The sequence below is a fragment of the Ambystoma mexicanum genome, chromosome 8 (genome assembly GCF_040938575.1).
Source record: "Ambystoma mexicanum isolate Mex_15411 chromosome 8, UKY_AmexF1_1, whole genome shotgun sequence".
Classification (NCBI taxonomy): domain Eukaryota; kingdom Metazoa; phylum Chordata; class Amphibia; order Caudata; family Ambystomatidae; genus Ambystoma; species Ambystoma mexicanum.
The window spans coordinates 340,989,724-341,014,758 of NC_090929.1; the positions used below are offsets into that span (position 1 = coordinate 340,989,724).

Genomic DNA, 25,035 nt, shown 5'->3' on the forward strand with positions numbered 1-25,035 from the left:
GTTGAAGGTGTTTTCTTTATGTCGCAGTATTTGAATTGCTGGAGTTTTCCCGTCTGTCAATATTTTGCGAAAAATGTCTAGTCTTTTCCATTGTACGACTGATTCAATTGATTGAGTTGCCAGTTTGTAGCATATTCTTGGCATTGGAAATGTTTGCGGGAGGCGAAGGACTTTACGCCAGAAATCCGCTTCATATTTTGTCCAGTTGACTCTCTGAGCGTTCAGCATTGCTTCAGTACCATAGGTGAGAATCGGAATGTACTTGTGTCTGTAGTAGGAGATAATTGGCTTGAAGGAGAATTTGCCGTATTTTCTGTGAAGGAGGCAGCCTTGTCTTGATAGCGTTTGTGATGTTTGTTCGATTTTGTCTAGCCACTGCTCTTCTGATTTAGACTGGTTTATTGTGATCCCAAGGTATTTAAACGCAGTAACATTTTCTATTTCAACATTGTCGATCGTAAAGATACGCTGGTTTATTCTTTTTTTTAGTGGTTTGGTGAGAGTCATTGTCTTTGTTTTTTCCGTATTGATCGTTAATTCATTTTTTTTCATGTACTGGCTTAGGTCTGCCAGTATTGTTTGTAACCCAGTCGGTGTTTTGTCTAGTAACACGATGTCATCGGCGTATGCCATGACTGGGACTGGGATTGAGTTGATTTTAGGGGGATTGGTTTTGTGTGATTTTAGATGGTCTTCAATATCAGCAGTGAACAAGTTGTAGAGTGTCGCTGCGAGTGGACAGCCTTGTTTGAGTCCGTTTTCTGTTGGTATGGCAGGTGTTGTAGTTCCTTGTCTCGACAATCTAACTTTTATCGTGGTTTTTGAATACAGTAGAATAATCGGTTCTAGGATGTCAGATGGACAGTTCCATGTTCTAAGTTTCGACCATAGTTTTTCGCGCGAGATTGCGTCAAAAGCCATTTTTAGGTCAATGAATGCTGTGTAAATTGTCGAGTTGGAGTTGATAGCTTCATGTTTAATTACTTGTAGTAACATCAGGTTGAGGTTTGTTCCAACATTGGCCGTAAATCCTGTTTGTCTGGTCGAGAATTTGTTGTTTTTTATGGCTCACGCAGTGAGTTGGTTTAGAAGTACTGTTGCGAATAGTTTTCCTAGCGGATCGAGCAGGGCAATCGGACGGAAGTTTTGGGGGTCTTCTCTAGGGCCTTGTTTATGGATTGGTACGATTACTGCTGTTCTCCAGGAGTTAGGTATTCTATGCAGTTTATTGATCAGGTTTGTAATGTGGCATAGGAGGCTTGCCCAAGCGCTTGGATCTTCTTTGATTATGGCATTAGATAGTCCATCTGGGCCTGGTGCTCTAGAAGTATTGAGTTTGTTAATCAGGAAGATGAAATCTTCAAATTCTGCGTGTACTTTCCATGTTGGGTCTGCTGTAGTCTGTGTATTCTGTTGAGCTGTTTCTCGTGGTGCGTAAATGGTGGTAAAGTGCGTTATCCATTTTTCTTGGGTTACATTAGCTGTAAGCTTATGCTGTTTTTGTTGATTGTCATTGAGTAGGTTCCAAAGTTCTTTTGTATTGTGGGATTTGTGGCTTTTCAGTATTTGTTCAGCATCTGCTTGTTGAATGAGACTTTTTTGTGATTTAGTCCAGTTTCGATGGTTGTTTTTCAGAATTTTGATCTGGTATGAGGTATCGAGAGCTGGAGTTTTCTTTAACTGTCTTATTGTTCGGTTTAGGGCTTTTTTCCTTTCGGCAATTTCTTGGTTGTAGGAATGTCGATGGTCTTTCTGCGGGCGATTTTTACTGGTTTGTTGGAATGGGATTAGGATCCATTCGTAGTCGATTTTTATAGCATTTGACAGTCTTGCCTGTTGGAATTTTTCCGGTAGTGAGGTTAAGAATGCTTGTGGGATTCTCAGTCTTGTTGTTGTTCCGTTTAGTTCTAATGGAGGAGGTGGTAGTGCTGTCACTGTTTTTTCTAGAGTCGCTTCAGAGTGTGCGGTAAGCTGGTTGTGGTCGCTCCTGTCCGTTAATATCGTCTGTACGTTTGTGACTGATTGGTGAAGTTTTTCAGATAGAAATATATAATCGATGATTGCATGGGACGAACCTCTGCTCCATGTTGGTGTATAGGATTTCGAAGTGTTCCCTTGACTTAGAAGGAGTAGGTTGCGTGTCGTGGTTTCTTTTATCCATCTCTTTGCATTTGGCGATAATTCTGAGTGCTTTAAGAGGCCACCGTTTTTATCGTATAACTTGATGTTCAGATCGCCACAGATTATTATTTCCGATAACGGGTATTTAGTTGTGGCCTCATCAATTGAGATGAAAACTCCGTCTAGGAACATGTTTGTTGATATTGCTAGAGGGTTCCAATAGAGGTTTAGGATTAGGATTGTTGAGTTGTTTTTGTCTTCTCGATTTTGCTGGTTTTTTGTAGATGTTATTATGGTCAGTTGCGTCCAAGGGTTTATATTCTCGGAGAGTATTGCTGTGCTGTGAGGGTTTATCTTGATTAGGGTGAGTAAGCCTGAAGCAGGTCTTCCTTGTTTTTGTACGATAGCTGGGTTTAGGAATGTGATAAAACCATCGCATGCCGGTGGGTCGCTGAGCCAGGTTTCTTGGAGACATATGAAATGGTATTGCTCTAGTTCAGCGGCTGTGTCCGTGAATAGATGTAGATTACCTCTGGTGTTCCACGAGCACAATGACCAATTAAATCCATAGTTCATTAATTGTTATGAGTTTGAGTTCATTGAGTATTCTGTAGATTCTGTTTCTGAAAAGGTGTTTTCGAAGTCATAGATTCTTCTGATTGCATGGGCATCTCTGTCTGGACGTTGGCTTCTTGTTGAGTCTTCTGTAGATGCAATGTCTGATGAGGGAGTTTCAAAGCTAGTTCTGTTGGGTTTGTTAATTCTGTTTGAGTCTGCTTCTTCTGAGGCACGATTTGAGTATCTATCGTCAGTTGCCTGTTTTTGATTCCTTTGTTCGATGTATTTTCCTTCGTAACTTGTGGTTGCTTTATATTTTGGTTTGCTTGGTATTCTTGAGGATGTTGATGCCCAGCATGAGAAACCTAATTTGTGTAATTGTCTTCTTGTTGATATGATGAGTTCTTGGTTATTTGGGTCTGGGAGCTCTATGACGATCTTGTCCAGGTTCCGGTCGTCTTTAAAGGTTATCAGAGCAATATCTTTTGTTGTGAGTTTGTTCAGGCGAGGTATTACGCCAAAAAGGCGTAATAGGTTTGTTCTATTTAGAATTACCGATTCCTGGTTTTTATTTGCATTTTCAATGTGGATTTCATATGTTTCATTTTGTCGTAATGGATTGACGAATGTTGGTCGGATCTGGCTGTGTTGACTGTGGTCTTGTGGTGTTGTTGTTATCGAGATCGACGAGATGGGGTCATAGGGCTCATCTCTGGTTGTGGGTGTTGAGATGTTTTCCATTGAGATCATTGAGATTTCTTCTAGGGAGATTTCAGTAGAGTTGTCTTGATTTTGATTCGATTGTTGGTCGAGTATTGAGGCGTATTTGTCGATTATTATGTAGCTCGTCTGGATTACTGGTTGTGGAGAGTGTTGATTGTTTTCTAATGGTTGGTCTTCATGGGTGGTCATGTCGAGCAATTCCTCGTCGATCGGCGATTGTGGCAGGGTAGGTTGCGCTAGTTTGGGTTTTGTCTGGGCTAGCTGAACTTTAATGCTTTGTGTGTTGGCAGCTGTTAGTTTCTTCTTTGGTTGTTGAGCAGTTTGGGTGTTCTGGGTTATATTTCTTAGAAACGCTCGCAAGCCCGTTTGTCGTTTTTTGTTATTTTTCTGTTGGGTGCCTTTTATTTCGTTTGTTGTTTTTTCTTTTTCGAAAATCTGAAAGTTTTCCTTTGGATTCTTTGTTATGTTGCTTGAGATAATGGTTTCTGTTTTTTTGTTGGTAATATTTTGACTTGGTTCTTTCAGTGTTTGTTGGGCAAGATCTGTGATTGTTTCAGGTAGTGGTTGTATCTGAATTGGGCATTGTGGTGATTTTGGAAGCGGCGAGGTTTGTAGCCGTTGGTCGTTTGGTCTGGTTGCTTGTTGCTGATGGTGTTCTTTGAGCATCTGTAGTAGTTCTCCTGTAAGTTTTGTTTTCTCTTGTCGGTCTCCTCTTGCGATCTCAGCTAATCTTTGTTGCCACCGGTGTGTCTCGTCTGCTTCTATTGTCAGTCTTGATTCCACTGTCGAGACAAAATGTTCGATGTGTATCTGTTTTGAATGGATTAGTGCTAGAAGGGTCGCTTGATCTTTTATTGAATCTTTCAAGTCTTCTTGTAGTTTCAAGAAGGGGATCATTGACTGGGAGAGTGTTGCGATGAGCATATTTTGTAAGTCTAACATTGTTGTTGGGATTCTTGGGTGTGTATCTTCTTCATCTTGTTCATGATTGTCGTTTTTCTGTTGGGGGTCTTTTGGTTTTTGGTTCTTGATTATTGGGTCTGGGGTATAGTAGGATTCATCCGAGTCATAGTTGAATCGTGATGGGACAGTTTTACGTTCTGGTTGTCATTCCTTTTTCATCTGCTTGTTTTGGTTTCCATAGGGGATACATGGGGTTGAGGTTGATTGCATTTGATTTGTTTCTGTTCGTTCTCCAAATACTTCTTTTCTTTTTTCTGCAGTAGTCATGATTGATTCGATTTCAGTAATGTCCAGTGATAGTTTTGCCAATTTGTTTCTTGTTTTGGATGTTGTTGGTTCCACTGTGCTGGTGGATTTAGCGGAGTTGTGGGTTTTAAGCCATGCAAGCCGTGCTAATCTTGCTTTTTCTTTTTGCTTCAGTTGGTCTGGTGTTGGAACTGCTAGTTTTGTAGTTAGGTCTTGTGTTCGTTCAATTTGTTGGCAGGTTGCGGTTAGCTTGAAGACAACAGGGTCAGCTGTGAGTTTTGGTTCTTGATTATTAGCCATTTCCTGAGGATTGCTATCTATTTCGTGTAGTTTCTTCGATTTCACGGATGGCTGGTTTCGGATTTGTTTGTCCGGTGTTAAGTCCTGTTTTCTGGTTGTCTGCAGCTGTTTGGTTGTAAGTTCCATGGGTTCTTTGTTGCTGGTTGTAAGGTCTGTCAAGGTGTCTTGTATCACGTTGTTTAGAGGATCTTGTTTTGTGGGCTGGTGGTTTGTGTTCAGAGCAATTAAAGGACTGATCAGTTGTTGTTCAAATTCGAGTTGGAGAGGCGGTAATGATGGCACGGACATAATGGGTTGTCCAGGTTTTGTATTTGGTTTCTGAGGTTTGGTGTCCGGGCTGTTTACCTCAGATGAGATTATTTGCTGATTTTCTACTGTACTGTGTGAGTCCACTGATAGTTGGGGGGATGTTACAGTGGAATTAACAGTTTCTAGAATTTGGACTCTGGCGTCTTCTGAGTTCTGATTAGAATCTGCACACTGTGTCAGGGACTTTGGAATTTCTTTGTACAGTGTCACTTTCTTGAAGGATTGTTCCAATGTTAGCTGTAGTGGATCTTGCTCCGTGGTGTTATCGATCGCGGTCTTGGTTGTTTGTCTTGTTTTTGGACGTTGAGTTGGGTTTTGTTTATTGGTGCGACTTGTAGCCATTGTTTCCCGATTGTAGATTGCTAGACTTAGGTTTTGCGAGGTTTCTGTTTGGTTTCTCAGAGTACTGGCCCCCTGGTTAGGGCTTGCTGCTGTTGTCTTTGTCTGATTCAAACGTTTTGGTATTTGATGGGGTCAAGTTGTTTCAGGGCCGAGAGTAGGGTTGTAGGCAGCTTACTGTGCTAGATTGAGCTGGGTTAGATGGTGTGTCGTTTGGGAATCAAGGGTCTCCCGCTCGATGAAGGTACGCAGATGTATGTTCGTTGCGGTCTTCCGTGTTGTTTTTTTTTTGTTTTTTTTTAAAGTTCGCTTTTAGGATCCAAGGGTCGAACCCTTTCGGTCTCCTGGTCAGCGGTGGCTGCGTAGGTGTATCTTTGTTTCGCTTTTCTGTAGTGGATCAGGTTGCGCTTTCAGGATCCAAGGGTCGAACCCTTTCGGTCTCCTGATCAGCTAGTTTGCGCAGGTGTATCTTCGTTTCGCTCTTCTGTAGTGGCTCGAGTTGCGATTTCAGGATCCAAGGGCCGGACCCTTTCGGTCTCCTGGTCAGCGAGGCTGCACTGGTGTATCTTCGTTTCGGTCTTCTGTAGAGGATCAAGTGTGCTTTCAGGATCCAAGGGCGGGCCTCTTTCGGTTTCCTGATCAGCGAATGATACGAGGTTGTATGATTGTTTTGTTTCTCTGGAGCGGTTGGGGTTGAGGTTTCAGGATCCAAGGGGCAAGCCCTTTCGGTCTCCCGATCAACGAGGGTAGCTGGGGATGCCGGGAGTTGGCACGTTAAGTGGCAGGGGCGAGACCGCAAAAGCACGAGCAGCAGAGGATTCTGTTCGGTGTCAGGTGGAGTGGAGGCGCGTGTACGCTAGGCACAGGCAGGCTCCGGCGTCAGGGGTGAGTCGCGCGGCTCCAGGCCAGCCGATGCGAGCACACGAGGGGACAGCGCAGCTGTCAGCAGTCGCGACTGGGCTCAAGTCAATCAGCAAGTTCGGCGTCAGTGATGCAGAGCATGGGTAGGTTGGAGGCGAGGAGCCTGTCACGGGTTGGAGATCCCGGGGGGCGGGCAGCGGTGCTTTGAGTGTATGTAACGTGATGAGAAGCAGGGCACCTGCGCGGTTTTGAATGTCTTTGAGTGATTCAGTGGGTGGATTTTCTGGGGGGGCGCCGCGGAGCCTGCAGAGCCTAAAGACCAAAAGACTCTGCAGCAGACTCCGCGGCCGCTCCACGGTCTTCTGGGTATTTTAAAGTCACCAGGTGGAAGCAGGTGAAACAAAGGTAGGACAAGAAGCAGGTCCTCATAGGGTTCAGGAGCAAAAGCTGTAGAGTCCTCTCGCAACCGCAACCAAAAGACTCTGCAGCAGACTCCGCGGCCGCTCCGCGGTCTTCTGGGTATTTTAAAGTCACCAGGTGGAAGCAAGTGAAACAAAGGTAGGACAAGAAGCAGGTCCTCACAGGGTTCAGGAGCAAAAGCTGTAGTGTCCTCTCGCAACCGCAACCAAAAGACTCTGCAGCAGACTCCGCAGTTTGTTTATAGGCTTTACAGGCCCCATGAAACATGCCCTGCCGGCGGACACAGACCTCGTCATGACACAGTATACGACGCTTCCCATCTTCCCGTGTCCCGGCAGCACGCACCTTTTCCTCTCTCGCCACAACTGCCACTCATTCTCTAAAATGCAGCGGCGAGGCATCAAAGGAGGGCGAGGGTCTGGGCCTCGAGGCAGAATAATCAGCGCAGCAACACCGTCTTCTGGTTTTTATAGTCCTTTGCTATTTCATCTCCAATAATATCTTACGTGATTCGACGCAGTACCACACCATAACATCAGTATACAGTGTCGTGTGCCAATTTCATGTAAACAATCCAAACAGCAATTTCGTTGTAAGATAAAAACATTACCATTCATGTGCTCTTTTTCATTTGTTGTGGGTCCGGACCTAAGTGAAAATGGGACCGGGGAATGTCGCCTGGTACACTGCTTCAGTTCCCCCTCCACCACCCTCAACTCACGCCACACCTTGCAAACATCGGGTGCTCCTTTATCCCATTGTTTTACAAAACATTTTTGCGAGTTAAATTGGTAAGGAGGTGAACAGGTAAAGCAATGCAACGATGAAACTGTCACGATGTAATTGCTGTCAGATGAAATTGAACAGATGGTTTCACTGCACACTGTTTTGAATACATCCATTGACTTGATGACAAAAAAACTATGGAAAACCTGTTGGATAGGATTTCGGCTATGCTTACATTAATTCATTCATTCATTTTGTCATTTGTTATAGTGCCTTTCACCAAAATGATAGTCCCAACGTTTGGGTGACTAGACGTCCCGGTTTTCCTGGGAAATTCCCCTCCATCCCAAGTTCCCGGGAGTTTTTTAGTTTTATAAACCCCGTCCTGGGTTTACAAGGGTGGGTGGCTACAGTCCCGGTTTTTGCCGGGACCCGATTTCGAAGTTGGGTCCTGGCGCGACTCTTCCTGCAAGAATGGGGGCGTGAAATGCTTTTCACGCCACCCTGTCCTCCTCTTCCCCTCCTCTGAGCTCTCCTCCAATGAGAGCAGTGTGCCTGTGAGCACATCCCCTTCCTGCGCCCACCCACCCTCCCAACAGGCCAGCAACATAGAGGTAGGACTATAGTTGTATGTGCATTTACTTTAGTCCTACTTCTATGTCTACGGGCTGTCCTGTTTGAAAAAACAATCTGGTCACCCTACCCAACGCTCTTTTGGTTGAACACCCTCGGAGGGACTGAGTCCACAAATTCGGCAGCATTTGGGAGGTGCTATTATGCGTGTGCGCATTCCAGCCATTAAAGTTATGCGAGGGTGGCACAGACCCTGCTAGTCACCTATGTTTGAAAGATATGTGGATGGGCACAGGGGAGGTATACTATGGACTAAAGGGGGAGGAGTGTGTTTAAGCAGTGGTGGAAATGGAAAGAATGAAAAGGGGGATCCCACAAGGGCCAGGGTGGGGGCGGAGTTTGGAGGAGGGGCAGAGTTGGAATTTTGAACTCCGCTCAAAAGAAATGTTCAAAATAATAGTGTAAAAATGGGGCAATTTCTTTCATGTTGCTTCTTACTAAACTCCACACTGCACATCAATTCCACTTTAAATTGGTGCACCCAAAATGCTGTTGGCAATACAGTTTAATTTCCTAATAACTGCTGTCAGCACAGCAGAAGCATTTATTTGTGATTAAGTTTGACAAGCATACAATATATAAATATAAATATAACCTGTGCTAAAACACAAAGGAAGTGGCACACAAATTACAGGGAATTTGTGTGGTAGTCTGACAAAAAAGAAACACATTTCACAGCAAACTATTGAATGCAAGTTTAAGCAGCATTTTTTAGTTGGAAATGACGTTTTTCTTCTATCAAAGTGTAAGATACACATTTGGAAAAAAATAGTGTGACCAGCATGTAGGAAGCCTGGTTTTAACAGTGATGCCCCCCACCCCAGTTATAGTCATGGCCCATTAATTCCTGTGGTGTCCCTTTCAGGCCAGAAGAAAAAAAATTATCTGAGCAAATAGTCCCTGCAAACGCGCGAATGACAACTGGGGAAAGGAGGACAGAGCAGATTAGATCACCAAGCCCCCAGCGTCCCTCCAGAAGCTGGGGGCTTGATAGCCTTGTCAGGACTGAGGGAGGCCGAGTCCGAGATCCGAGGAGACGTCTGATGCCAGTTCTTGGACACGGCAAAAGCCGGCCCATTGACCAGCACTGTGTTTAAGGAGGTAGAGTTATTTTGGAAGATACAGTTCGATTTTTTTTGTGTGTCTTTAATAGTAGCTTCATTCTTATGGCAGAGGTGATGTGCACTAGTGTTTATGTTATATGTGGGTGCAGGGTGTGTGGAGTAAGCCTGTGCTTTCTGATAAGTTGAGATGGTGCGCCGTGCAAGAGGAGAAATGGGTTACACATGAAGAATTCACGAATCACCAAAGGGAGAATGGCCTCTCATAACTGTATATTTCAACAAAAGGAAGGAATGTACAACAAACTATATAAAACAGTGAACTTATCCCCTCAGAAAGCAGAAATACATAACAGCCGCTAAATCAATATGGGCTGCATTATGTATTCTCAATACACATAGAACAGTGTTGTTAGAAAATATCATTTTTAATATATTAATCTCTAATTCAGCACAGGTAATACAAAAATAGTTACAACAACATATACACATAACACAATCATATACATGTTAAAAACATTCCACCTCGCAATATAGAAACATTTACGCCGACAATTAGATCAGCATAGCACCAAGAAGGCAACTTAATTGATTTCATTTCCCATTGTGTGTTACAGCCCAACTTATATAAGTTTCTGTCCTCTGTGTTCTCAATAACCGGACATTCATCAGGGGCAGAGGTAATCCTGTGCTTCAGGTAGATTCTTCCTATTCGACCAACAACTTGCTATTTCTAAGGAGAAAAGAGAGAAACATCTGTCACTGACACCGGCATAATTGGTTTAATTTACTCATCACTGCCACGCCCTAATCACCAATAGGGTACCAAGTATAAAATGAATCATATACCTGGTCTAAGGTCTCAAGAAATATATAACTTGGACCTCAAAAGCCAACCCATTTATGGCTCTTCACTGCAGAAGCAGAAAGGATTCAGCATCAAGTCCTACGAAATACCTCCCCCAACGCTAAAATGTAGAACTCTCTCAGTAATAATAGCTGTTCTTTTACCCTGAGTAGAAGAAAATCTAGGCATCTCAATCATCGGTTGGATCCTGGTACAACCCCAAATTTCGAAGATCTAATATATGGATTGCTCACCATGGGATGTGGAAGCTGAATTTTACCTAGATCCAACCAAGTCTCAATAATGGTCACCACCCGTGGATCCTTTCCAATTCCTCTAGACCTCCAAGTGTCTGAAAAACAGGTGGAGGAAGATAGATTACATTTGCCCTCCAAATAATCATTATTCCTCACCTCCAATTTAACAAAGTAATCTTACCTATCTAAGGTTCTTGTGAGCCAACAAATATATGTTTTAATCGGAGAACCATCTGAATACGGCCTCTTCCTCTTCACAGATGTGAACCTCTCGCTCTGTAATATTACAATGCTGAGTCAGCAAAATGTCAAGGAGTAGCCCCATGTTAGACCTAAGTTATTAGACAACACTCCTAACTCTTACCCACAATTAGGTGGATCCACTCCTAGTAGGCAGTCAAGTATAGAAGTTTGAGAAACAGGGGCCGGCGGCCATGTCCACCGTCAGTTCTACCATCAACCGTCCACAGATCCTCATAACAAGTAAGTGGCGTACCGTGCTGACGTCACCACGCTGGTCATCGCGCAGCGACGTAAAACGTCATCACGTAACCTTCATGTAATAAAGGGGGCCGGGCTCCAACAATCCCTAATGATAGCGAGGTTGCTGCGCAACCATTGTTACGGGGAAAACAAAAGGAGATCTCACACAACCCAAGGGGCCACAGTGTCCCTACCACCACAACATAACAGGTATATACGGGGCTCAGAACTAGTAACACCCAATGAAGAATGGGGTCATTAACCAAAGTTTTTATACCCAAAGACCACCATCTGACTGAAATTAGTCACACTTACAGCGGGAAAAACCCTTGACCCGATCATGTCCAACGGTCATAGAGAAACCACAGAGTCATCTCTCTCAATAAGGATATGCCACAATGGAAGCAATTACCGATAAATTACACCATCAGGAGATTTATGCAGATATTAGCTCACCAACAGATATATAGTTATTTGTTTCTGGATATAGAGGTTGGTATTCTCCTACAGTTGAAAACCCCCAGAAAGTGCAACACTCCAATGATTTCGTGAGTCCCATCACACTCTCTTATCTAATGTTATGCCACTCTATATTTTCATTTAATCCTGTAATGTGACTATTGGTAAGAAATATCAGCTTTTGTTCCAGATTGATCAATTTTCTATTGATTTCGTCTTGGGTTCTACCTTTAATCTTTTTAAGGATACACCATTCGAAGTCCGAGAATGTGTGTCTTTTCTCATCGAAATGTTTTACTAAAGGAGCTTTCTCGATATGATTTTTCAAACAGCTCCTGTGTTCGATCATACGAGTCTTGCACTTTCTGTTGGTTTTGCCTATATAAATTAGGTCACATGGGCATTTAATCAAATAAATTACATTCTCTGTGTTACAATTAGTATGTTCTTTCAAAGACCATTCTGTGGTTAAACCCAAATCAACAGAAGTCATTTTCTTAGTAAAAGGGCACATAACACATTCTCCGCACGGATGATGTCCCATCACATGGGGCAGACCCCACAATGTACTTTGGGCGCTCTCATGATTTACCACCTTGTGTATGTCGTTTTTCATGACAAGATTGCGGATGTTAGTGCTCTTTTTAAAGGCTATCAAAGGTACTGGGCTATTCATAGTCTTTTTCCAATTTTTGCATATAATGTTCTTAACTTTATAGGACATGTTACTAAAGGTATTAACAAACACCAATGGGGTGTCGCGATTGGCAGTGTTTTTCTTTTTCCTTTCAAGAAGGGCTTCCCGATTGTTGTTAAAAGCTCGTTTGGCAGATTTTCTCACGACTTTAGTAGGGTAACCCCTTTCAATCAGTTTGTCCATTAGTATATTAGCGCCTATTTCATAATCATAATTGGTGCTACTGTTACGCTTTAGCCGTAAAAACTGTCCAAAGGGCAGATTGTCCCAGACATGTTTCGCGTGATGACTCCTGTAATGCAGTAACGCATTTTTATCGGTGCTCTTGACAAACGGTTTCACCCATAGTTGGTTATTCTGTTGGTAAATTGTTAAATCTAGGTAATTTACCTCTGTGGAGTTCATGGTAGCTGTGAATTTCAGGTATCTATTCTGGTTATTCAGCCAAATAAGGAAATTATTAGCTTCATCTATTGAGCCATGCCATAACATGAAGGCATTACTCACAGGATGATTGTCCTCATCTTATGGTGTGCGGAAACAGCTCTGACTAATAACTTTTTTCAATTCATGGGTCAATTCTATCTGCAGGTAGAGGGCACAGCCATGGGTGCTGCCATGGCTCCTAATTTGGCTAATTTGTATGTAGACATGGTAGAACAAACAGTGATTTATTCGGAAATTAATCCTTTCAAGCAACAAATAACTCAATGGTTAAGATACATCGATGATGTGTTCATGTTATGGCATGGCTCAATAGATGAAGCTAATAATTTCCTTATTTGGCTGAATAACCAGAATAGATACCTGAAATTCACAGCTACCATGAACTCCACAGAGGTAAATTACCTAGATTTAACAATTTACCAACAGAATAACCAACTATGGGTGAAACCGTTTGTCAAGAGCACCGATAAAAATGCGTTACTGCATTACAGGAGTCATCATGCGAAACATGTCCGGGACAATCTGCCCTTTGGACAGTTTTTACGGCTAAAGCGTAACAGTAGCACCAATCATGATTATGAAATAGGCGCTAATATACTAATGGACAAACTGATTGAAAGGGGTTACCCTACTAAAGTCGTGAGAAAATCTGCCAAACGAGCTTTTAACAACAATCGGGAAGCCCTTCTTGAAAGGAAAAAGAAAAACACTGCCAATCGCGACACCCCATTGGTGTTTGTTAATACCTTTAGTAACATGTCCTATAAAGTTAAGAACATTATATACAAAAATTGGAAAAAGACTATGAATAGCCCAGTACCTTTGATAGCCTTTAAAAAGAGCACTAACATCCGCAATCTTGTCATGAAAAACGACATACACAAGGTGGTAAATCATGAGAGCGCCCAAAGTAAATTGTGGGGTCTGCCCCGTGTGATGGGACATCATCCGTGCGGAGAATGTGTTATGTGCCCTTTTACTAAGAAAATGACTTCTGTTGATTTGGGTTTAACCACAGAATGGTCTTTGAAAGAACATACTAATTGTAACACAGAGAATGTAATTTATTTGATTAAATGCCCATGTGACCTAATTTATATAGGCAAAACCAACAGAAAGTGCAAGACTCGTATGATCGAACACAGGAGCTGTTTGAAAAATCATATCGAGAAAGCTCCTTTAGTAAAACATTTCGATGAGAAAAGACACACATTCTCGGACTTCGAATGGTGTATCCTTAAAAAGATTAAAGGTAGAACCCAAGACGAAATCAATAGAAAATTGATCAATCTGGAACAAAAGCTGATATTTCTTACCAATAGTCACATTACAGGATTAAATGAAAATATAGAGTGGCATAACATTAGATAAGAGAGTGTGATGGGACTCACGAAATCATTGGAGTGTTGCACTTTCTGGGGGTTTTCAACTGTAGGAGAATACCAACCTCTATATCCAGAAACAAATAACTATATATCTGTTGGTGAGCTAATATCTGCATAAATCTCCTGATGGTGTAATTTATCGGTAATTGCTTCCATTGTGGCATATCCTTATTGAGAGAGATGACTCTGTGGTTTCTCTATGACCGTTGGACATGATCGGGTCAAGGGTTTTTCCCGCTGTAAGTGTGACTAATTTCAGTCAGATGGTGGTCTTTGGGTATAAAAACTTTGGTTAATGACCCCATTCTTCATTGGGTGTTACTAGTTCTGAGCCCCGTATATACCTGTTATGTTGTGGTGGTAGGGACACTGTGGCCCCTTGGGTTGTGTGAGATCTCCTTTTGTTTTCCCCGTAACAATGGTTGCGCAGCAACCTCGCTATCATTAGGGATTGTTGGAGCCCGGCCCCCTTTATTACATGAAGGTTACGTGATGACGTTTTACGTCGCTGCGCGATGACCAGCGTGGTGACGTCAGCACGGTACGCCACTTACTTGTTATGAGGATCTGTGGACGGTTGATGGTAGAACTGACGGTGGACATGGCCGCCGGCCCCTGTTTCTCAAACTTCTATACGTGACTGCCTACTAGGAGTGGATCCACCTAATTGTGGGTAAGAGTTAGGAGTGTTGTCTAATAACTTAGGTCTAACATGGGGCTACTCCTTGACATTTTGCTGACTCAGCATTGTAATATTACAGAGCGAGAGGTTCACATCTGTGAAGAGGAAGAGGCCGTATTCAGATGGTTCTCCGATTAAAACATATATTTGTTGGCTCACAAGAACCTTAGATAGGTAAGATTACTTTGTTAAATTGGAGGTGAGGAATAATGATTATTTGGAGGGCAAATGTAATCTATCTTCCTCCACCTGTTTTTCAGACACTTGGAGGTCTAGAGGAATTGGAAAGGATCCACGGGTGGTGACCATTATTGAGACTTGGTTGGATCTAGGTAAAATTCAGCTTCCACATCCCATGGTGAGCAATCCATATATTAGATCTTCGAAATTTGGGGTTGTACCAGGATCCAACCGATGATTGAGATGCCTAGATTTTCTTCTACTCAGGGTAAAAGAACAGCTATTATTACTGAGAGAGTTCTACATTTTAGCGTTGGGGGAGGTATTTCGTAGGACTTGATGCTGAATCCTTTCTGCTTCTGCAGTGAAGAGCCATAAATGGGTTGGCTTTTGAGGTCCAAGTTATATATTTCTTGAGACCTTAGACCAGGTATATGATTCATTTTATACTTGGTACCCTATTGGTGATTAGGGCGTGGCAGTGATGAGTAAATTAAACCAATTATGCCGGTGTCAGTGACACATGTTTCTCTCTTTTCTCCTTAGAAATAGCAAGTTGTTGGTCGAATAGGAAGAATCAACCTGAAGCACAGGATTACCTCTGCCCCTGATGAATGTCCGGTTATTGAGAACACAGAGGACAGAAACTTATATAAGTTGGGCTGTAACACACAATGGGAAATGAAATCAATTAAGTTGCCTTCTTGGTGCTATGCTGATCTAATTGTCGGCGTAAATGTTTCTATATTGCGAGGTGGAATGTTTTTAACATGTATATGATTGTGTTATGTGTATATGTTGTTGTAACTATTTTTGTATTACCTGTGCTGAATTAGAGATTAATATATTAAAAATGATATTTTCTAACAACACTGTTCTATGTGTATTGAGAATACATCATGCAGCCCATATTGATTTAGCGGCTGTTATGTATTTCTGCTTTCTGAGGGGATAAGTTCACTGTTTTATATAGTTTGTTGTACATTCCTTCCTTTTGTTGAAATATATGTTATATATCCTCACTTAGTAGGAGGGATCATCACCAGAGTGTGGGGTTACCCTTATAGATGAGTATCTCTCATAACTGTATTCCTTACAGTGAGATATGACCAGCGAGACTTTGTCAGATACTACACCCCCACCATCTCTAAATCATGCAACACCCTGTCTGTTATCCTGCTTCTCCCTCCTCCACTTTTCTTCTGCGCTCACCCTCTTTTCACTATCAGACTTTGCACCAACCACCCTGACTGAGCCAGCACATATCCGCTGGTATATCCGCTGGTCTTCCGGCACGTCTTGAGATCCAAGTGACCCTTTACCACACAACCAGTAAAGGAGATTAAAACCATGTCAAGCTCCTACCTCTCGCATCTCTTCACTTTCACTTTCACTTCTGAAATCAGATTCGAGGTGACCACTGCCATACCCATTGTGAAGAAACCCACAGCTGATCGTTGGCATAGCAGCGACAACCATGGAATATGTAACCTTCAAGTGCATCACTTACTACCTGGGGGGCAATGGACACATTGACCCAAGTCAATCGGGGTTCACCTGTAGATACTCTATGGTGACAGTGCTTATCTGTCATCTAGCCACCTACTCCTAGATCTGTCACCCTCATTTAACACAGTTGACCATCCTTCTCTTCTCCAGACTATCTCACATCTTGGGTTTTATGATGCTGACCTTGCTTGTGTGGCCTCCTCCCTGGCTAATCATGCCTTTTCTATTTCCTCGGCCACTGATTGCCTCTGCCACTCCTCCCGGTATAGGCCCTGCAAGAGTCTGTTGTTGGTCCTCTTTTTTACACTCAGCATCTGCTCTCTTGACAACCTCATCAAGTCCTTTACATTCTCAAGTCATCTGTCTGCTAACGATGCTGAAATCGTCTCCTTACCCTTCCTTCAACTCTTCACCCCGGAGCTGCCACCACTCATCACCAACTGCTTTCCTGATGTCTGTCACTGGTCAATGATAACACCTAATTGCCTCGCCTATATTGTTTGCGCCTGACCTCCTTACCCATCTTGCACAACCTGTAATCTGCACCTTCTCTGTGACAGGGACCTCAAACTTCACTACTTCATCACTTCCACTGCCACAGCTATCAGGTTTACCCCCCTGATCATCCATAAAATAAATCTCCAACACAACATTCACTTGCCCTAAAACACTCATTGCCATGCCAAATCTCTCCTTCTTAAAATATTCCTTCTTCTTGTGTTTTAAATTCACCCATGGGCTAGCCTCCACGCCTGGCTAATTCAAGGCTAACAATGTCAAATCGCCTCTTTTCAGAATTCCTTCTTCGTGTGTTTAAATCCACCCAATGGCTAGCCCCTGCATCTGGCTGATTCAAAGCTATCCATGTCAAATCTGTTCTTTTCAGTATTCCTACTTTGTGTGTTTAAATCCATCCAATGGCTAACCCCCACACCTGGCTGAATCTAGAATATCCATGTGAAATCTCATCTTTTCAGAATTCCTTCTTCTTATGTTTAAATCCATCCAATGGCTAGCCCCAACACTTAGCTAAATCAAAGCTATCCATGTCAAATCTCTTCTTTTCCAATTTCAAATTCCTTCATCTTGTGTTTAAATCCATCCAATGGCTAGCCCCCGCACCTGGCTGAATCTAGAATATCCATGTGAAATCTCATCTTTTCAGAATTCCTGTTCTTATGTTTCAATCCATCCAATGGCTAGCCCCAACACTTAGCTAAATCAAAGCTATCAATGTCAAATCTCTTCTTTTCCAATTCCTTCATCTTGTGTTTAAATCCACCCGGTGGCTAGCTCCTGCACCTGGCTGAATCAAGGCCATTCATGTCAAATCTCCTCTTTTCAGAATTCCTTCTTCTTGTGTTTAAATCCATCCATTGGCAAGCCCCCATACCTCGCTGAATCAAAGCTATCCATGTCAAATCTCTTCTTTTCCAATTCCAAATTCCATCCTCTTGTGTTTAAATCCATCCAGTGGCTAGCTCCTGCACCTGGCTGAATCAAGGCTATTCATGTCATGTTAAAAATCTCTTCTTTTCCAAATTCCTTCTTCTTGTGTTTAAATCCATCCAATATCCCCATTTACCACTTCGTGGACTTTCCACACCACCAGCTGTTTTAATATGTTAAACAATTTATCAAGGTCTGCAAAGCAACCAGCAACGGGACGGCCCTAGTCATCAATATGCCCATGAGCTTCTTTGCGAGGCAGTACTTCTTTGCGAGGCACTTCATTTTGAATAAATAATAAAAGGCAAAGAGGAGAAGATTGGCAGTCACTTAACAGAATCTGACACAATGGCAACAAAAATAACTAGCTGTATCCACTCTTTCTAACGTCAATCTAGCATTCTGCACGCTCTTTATTGTTGTCTCAGTTGCTCTCTTTTTCTTTCACTCTTTGTTACTCTGTGAGCAAGAGTTGCATTGTCTTGTGTGTTCTCCTGGTTCTCTTTGTCATTGCTATATGGTACACTCTCAATTTCTCTCGCTGTTGGTGCAATCTGTTTCTCACTCTTTCTCTACGTCAATGCAACCTGGCTTGCACTCTCAATCTCAATCTCCTTCTCTTTCTACCTCTTCCTCTGTTGGTATGGTCTTGCAGGCTCTGATTTCTCTTTGTTATTGCAGTGTGGCATATGAGTTATCTCTTTGTCAGAATGATCTTGTTTTCTCTTTCCCTATTTCATTCTCTCTCCCTCTCTTTTATTTCTCTCTTTTTATCTTTTCCTCTTTCACTCACTATTTCTCTTTCTTTCATTTAACTTTTTCTGATCCCTCTCTAATGCTCCCCCCTTGCACTTTCTCTCTTTCCCTCTCTCCTCCTGTTCCCTCTGTTCATCTCTCAAATATTACCTTGGTACTCACAGAAGACGCAGATCATACGTTTAAATCTGCGCACAGCCCATTACAAGAAGGAAGGACATTTTGTGATACAAAATTGTTTGTATCCTCGGCGAAAGGAGCTATTGAAAAAGGGAATGATTAATTGAACAAATTTTGTAAACTGTCTTTTTGTAAAATTTCACAATGTCAATTTCGGACAATCTACCCTGTAACACTGAATGCTAATCATTACTACTAAAAGTACACCTCCACCCCTTCTTCAGCCACAGCTTCCTACTCCTATATAGGCCTCCCGGCTATAACGTTAACTTTGCTGACTCCCTCCGTGACTCCCTATCAGCTACGCTAATCCAGTATCCATCCTTTACTATATTAGGAGACTTCAACATCCAGTTGACGTCCCCTCCCACCTTATAACTCGTTCCTTCACTGACTACTTGGAAGCACTCAGCTTGAAACAACTGATATCCCTCCCAACTCACACCGCAGGGCACACCCTCAACGCCTTATTTAGCACATCAGCCCTAATCTGCACCCTCCCACCTCACACTCTAATCTGGACAGATCACTACACCATATTCTTCTCCCTCCTGCATTCTTCCCTCGAACCTCCCCGTCTCACCAACTCCTCCCCCTCAACCACTCCGTCTGTCCCTCTCTGGAATAAAGTCCTCATAAACCCTGATCTGGCCAGTTCCCTTCGAAAGACACTTCCAGATCTCTCCTTCCACGAAGGACACTCATCCATTAACCTTTTCTATCTTTGGCTCTCTAGCACCCTGATCCCCCTTAGACCAACTAGACGCACCTCTCAGAGATCATGTCCCAGCCCAAAGTGGTACACACCCTCCCTCAAATCCCTTAAAACTCTCAAGCACCGCCAAGAGCGAACTTGGAGGACCAACCCCACGCCTTAAAACAAAACCACCTTTGCAAGACTGAATAGGGTCTACCTGACTGAAATCAGAAAAGCCAAAAAAACCTTAGTTGGAAGCCAAATCTCTAACTCCAATAACCAGAGCAGAGAACTCCATAAAATCATAGCTGAATTCTACACTTCAAACTGCTTAACGCCTCCCTCACCACACTCCCAATCTTTCTGCGACACACTATCTGACCGCTTTCACAACATCGCTATTGATAGACACTGCTCCATCATCTCCAAAATAACTTTAGTCATCCCCCTTCCTCCTGCCTTTTACCCAGCCCTAACCCTCCCCTGCTCACTCGGCCAGTCCTCTCCTCGTTCACACCTATTTCCCACTCTGAATTCATCAATCTCCTAGCACTAAGCCGGCCCTTCGGACTCCCGTGGAGATCCCTGTCTCGCTTCACACCTCAAAAACATCATAACTACAACCTGTGCAGGCAATGCTGCTCAGTCCATTATTAGCAATTCTCTCTCGGCTGGTATCTTCCGGCAGGCCTTCAAAACCACTTATGTCAAGCCCTTCTAAAAAAAAAAACACCTCTCGACCCCCTTCTTCCTTCAAACTACCACCCTATCTCTAACACCCGCTTCATAACCCTAAACCACACTGCTTTCAAGCAGCCCGTCCCCTTCACAGAAGCCAACAGGCTCCTCAACACAGCCCAAAAGGGTTTCAGACCACTTTGAGGAACCAAATTCTCTCTTGTGTCCACCTGGGATGATCTAGAAAGAACAGCAGACTTGGAAGGATGTGCTGCACTCATCCTCCTCGACCTATCTGCTGATTTTGACACCATTGACCACGCCCTACTCGTGCACAGGCTCTACACACTAGGCATTAGAGACTCTGCTCTAAAATGGATTTCATAATTCCTTTCTAATCAATCACAAGTCAAGCTCCTTCTGCCTTTCTCCTCCGCCCCTCACCCTGTCCTGAAATCGTCCCACAGGGAGCCTCCCTGTCACCCCATCTGTTCAATCTCTACCTCAGCCCACTGGCGGCACCCATCCGCTCTCATCACCTTTCACACCATAACTATGCAGATGACACCCAGATACATTTCAAGATCCCCAATATACCAAACTCCTCTCAACCAGGCCTCTCCTCCTGCCTCTCTGCAATCGACCAGTGGATGATGGCCAACCACCTTCTCCTCAACCCCAGCAACTAATATGCGGCACATCCGTTCTTACTTCCCAACCGATACCTTGGCCACACTCCCTAGGAGCCCCACCTGCAGCTTTCACTTCTGTAAACAATCTTGGATGAACACTGGACTCTGACTTATTACTCTCCCAACCCATCAACTCTGTGTCCAGAACTTGCCACTTCTACCTACGCTTCCTAGGTCCTAGGGCAAATCTTCCCTTATCTCTCCTACCCACACAGAGTCTCTGCAATACTTTCCATCATCCTCTCCCACCTAGACTATACCAACTCCCTCTATCTAGGCATCCCAGCACAGCAGCACAGGAACACCAATGAATCCAAAACTGCTCAGCCAGACTCCTCCTCACCCTCTCACACAGAGAACATATCACCCCTGCCCTTAGAGTAGTACACCGTCTCCTAATCTCAGCTGACGGGTGACCTTTAAGCTATGTGCATCACACACCGTGCTCTTCATAAAACTGGTCCAGAGTTCCCCCATGACAAGATCACTTGCTACCATCTCACCAGAAACCTCTGATTTGAGCTTGGCTACTGTGCTTTATGTATGAGGAATGCCAGTGAATTGCAATTAAAGATAAGCGGATAGCGTTAATATTGCACCTAGAAGACAGTAGGGCAACTGGTCTATCACGCTTAGAAGATTCACTATGATAGCTTGTTTGTGACGCTTAGAAGACCTATTATGGCAACCCGGCTGGTACGCCTATAGGACTCTCACAGGGATGACCTGATCAAACACTGGCATCAACAACAAAGCTCCATCTGAGCCTCAAGACACGTATAAACGCACCACTTTGGTGACATCTACCCCTGGCTACCCACCCACACACATCAGAATACAGCGATTCCCTATGACAAATTCGGTCTAGCTGGGCACATAACGTTCACCTCCATTACACCATCACGTCTCAACACCTCTCCCATCAGAAAACAGCGATGACCTATGACAAAAATTTGGTCCAGCTGGACACATAAAGAGTCTTTTGGACTTGCGTATTCTCCTGACCCCCTTCAGCACCCTTCCACATGCCTGATCTCCCGAGTTGCTAACTGGAGCCCTGCCAGCCCAACCAATTCCTTTTCTTGGCCAAATGCACACATGCATTCTAAACCTTTTCTGAGAATGTTTCCGTACGCTGGACTTCGGTCCCAGGGGTGTTCCGACCACAACCACGTTGAGTCCATAGTAATAGGAAAAGGTGCTATATAAATGGCTACTACCACTACTACTACTAATGCCCACTTCCAGTATATGTTGTAGTCATAATAAGAACATTACACTTGCCTTACTGAAAGAAGCACATTATCAAAGCCTAGAAAAACATATACATTATTATGTATCAGCTCTTTCAATCTGGGACATATAGTACCCATGTGGGCCCCTTGCTGCTTTGTGTAATAGCAAAGAGAACTTCGACACCGTATGAATGACCACTGATCTTTATGCTTGACAAATATGTCTGTCATAAAAGAGTTGTATCCTTGAATCACCAAGTACACAGTGTTCAATGGACTTGAGTCTCATTTCATTGTTCACAACATTCACCCAAACATTAAAGCATTTGAATGTATTTAATATACATTCAGCTATAAAGCTTTGTATATAGAACAATTAAAACACATACAATGCATATACACAATCCAATTGATAAAAATGTATAAAAAGCAGCATACTTCAATAATGCTATTAAAACATCTTTAAAACTTTAAGAAAAAGCAGCTCTAAATAGAAAAAGCATGAAACATAAAACCATAGTTATACTAAACAATTTAAAATATCAACAATCCTCAAGTAGGACTTCACTATAAAACAAATCAGATTGGAGTCATCACCCTTCATAATATTCTGCTATATTACGGCTGTTGTCCTTATGTCAATCTGATTATCATAGGATTTTAAAAACTTTGTTCTCAACTCCAACAGGCTTTCACAGCACATGACCAAGTGGTGTAATGATTCAATGGCTGGACACCCACATTCTCTGCTACATCTACTTAAACCTAACTGAGACCCTTTCGTCGCAAGTGCTTTGGAATTATTTAACTTCATTAGCAGGTAGGTTCTGAAGACTAGCAGACTAGGGAAGGCCTTATTGTACTGTGGGAAGTTCTCTCTATGGACGTAGTATTGACAGTAACTGCCACTATGAGTTTTGGTTGCCAAACAAACTATGTTACAATCATTACCATATGCTGCCAATTTTAACTTAAGCCACCTCTTGAACATACCCAGCGGGATATTGTGTGAAGTAACAACAAATCCAACTTTCCATTTTTCAAACAAGGATTTGATGATGCCTATGGTACCCATCATGAAACAATTTTCTATTTTCAGAAATGCTTGCATGTGTGTAACAATGATTGTACCATGGTCTAGCTTAACCAAGCTGGCATAGGACATAACTGATCTACTCAGTACGAATACACTTCATATTACATTCTAAATACAGGTATTCTACTGATACAGTGGTGGGAAGACGCATAGGTTTTCTCAAAATAAATGCCTCAAGTTTCACTAAACGAGGAAGATATGTGTGGCCCCAGACCTCAATCGCATACATCAACATGGCTCTAATTTTCGCAGTATACCTCAACAAAACTGCATGTGTGGAATAACCTACATTCCTTCCTACAAAAGCACTAATAGCATTAGCGGATCCTAAACAACGGGATTTTATTGACAACTATTGTTTCTCCCAGTTTAATTTACAGTCAATCAAGATTCCCAAATATTTATAACTGTTTACTTGTTACAAATTCACTTAATACATATGCCATACATTGTTTTTTGGTGGTTTCTTGGCAGCAAGCACCATCATTTTACTTTTGTCTACATTCATTTTTAGCCCATTTATGATTGAATACTCAGCCAATGCCTCCAGTAGCTTTTGTAGGCCAAACGGCTTATGATCCATTTAATAGCAGGTCGTCGGCGTATGCCAACCATCCCACCAACGACGTGCCACATTTTACTAGACAAGTGGATAGGATCGCAAATGAGAATGCCATGTCAGCCAAATATAAGTTAAACAGGGTTGCTGCCACAATACTACCCTTCTTAACTTCACAACTTGTTGACATCAACACCGACAATTTCCCCCTCAAATCCAACCGTAGCCTCACTGAAGTATCAGTAGAGCAGCATCAACATCGTGAGCAGCCCTTTGGGAATATTCCATGAGTTTAACTTAGTCCACAAACGATTCCTCAACAGAGAGTCAAACGCAGCAGAGAAATCGATTAGGGCACAATAAACGTTGAGATTACATCATTTCCATGCATATTCAATACATGATGTAAGCACAATTAGGTTGTGGGTTGTGCTAGCTTTTGCCCTGAAGCTGATTTGATGGCAAAATATTGTTGCTTATTATCCAATCATTGAGTTTTATTAATAGTACTCACGCTAATATTTTTGACGCGATATCAAGCATTGCCAACATCCTAAAATTATTTGGGTTGGCCCATGATCCTTTTTTGTACAAGGTCAGGATGCGACTCACATTCCATGACTGAGGGATTTTATTTGTGACACCTAATGCAAAGAACAGCATATAGAGAACAATGGCGCATAGATCAGGTTCCAACTTCAAACGTTTATTACACGAGCCATCAGGCCCTGCTGCTCTGGAGTTTTTAAGCTGTACGATAATAGATGCTATGTCTAAAACATGAGGCTTTGGGGAATGGGAAAGCATCACTAATATTTTCAACACGCCCCAATGTAGATTTTATATGGCTACACCATGTTGCTTCTGAAATACAATTGATTGTCACATCTCTTTTTTTAAATTCCTAATTACATCCCAAATATTTGAGGACCTATTAGAATATGCTAAGAGAGCAATCTCCTGCCAACTCTTAGGACTCAATTGGTGCTGTCTTAACCAACAACGATATCCATTCTTAATGGATTTTACTTGGGTGGTACTTGAGGCAGCATCAAGCCATAACCCTGCACCACTCACAACATCAGCAATTTCACAGCAAACTCTTTTTTTTCGCTACTAATTGCTTTATCGTTGTGTATGGTATACACTATGCTTCTATTAGATCTTTCATTAGTGGACTTATATACACAAACTGCTGTAACTTCTCTTTGTATGGCTTCCATCATCTCTGAAAATTGTGTCGCAATCGTTTTTCCATCATTATATGCTCCAGATTGCCCTTCTCCAATAAATATGGGCAGAACTGTTTTAACAACCACATTGGCACAGATTCTAAATTCCCTGCATGCCACTGTATTCTGTTCTTACCGTCATTAACATAGATTTGGCCATTTTTGTCATATTCGTCAGATAGACCACTCACATTAGGAAAACGTAATAGTATGCACAAGGGTAAGTGATCACTTTCCTCCCTGCATACCAGGCCC

At 42.7% G+C, this 25,035-nt stretch overlaps 1 protein-coding gene across 3 annotated transcripts in view; it reads left to right on the forward strand.

The window, feature by feature from the left end:
- The window catches only part of NOXA1 (NADPH oxidase activator 1), a 288,049-nt gene that overhangs the window by 68,028 nt on the left and 194,986 nt on the right, over positions 1-25,035 (forward strand). The window contains exon 2 of one of the 3 annotated variants that reach the window (XM_069609786.1): positions 22,582-22,713. The exons of the other annotated variants lie outside the window; for them this stretch is intronic. The gene's annotated coding sequence lies outside the window, so the exon portion shown is untranslated. The remainder of the gene's footprint in view (positions 1-22,581; positions 22,714-25,035) is intronic. 3 annotated transcript variants of the gene reach the window in all.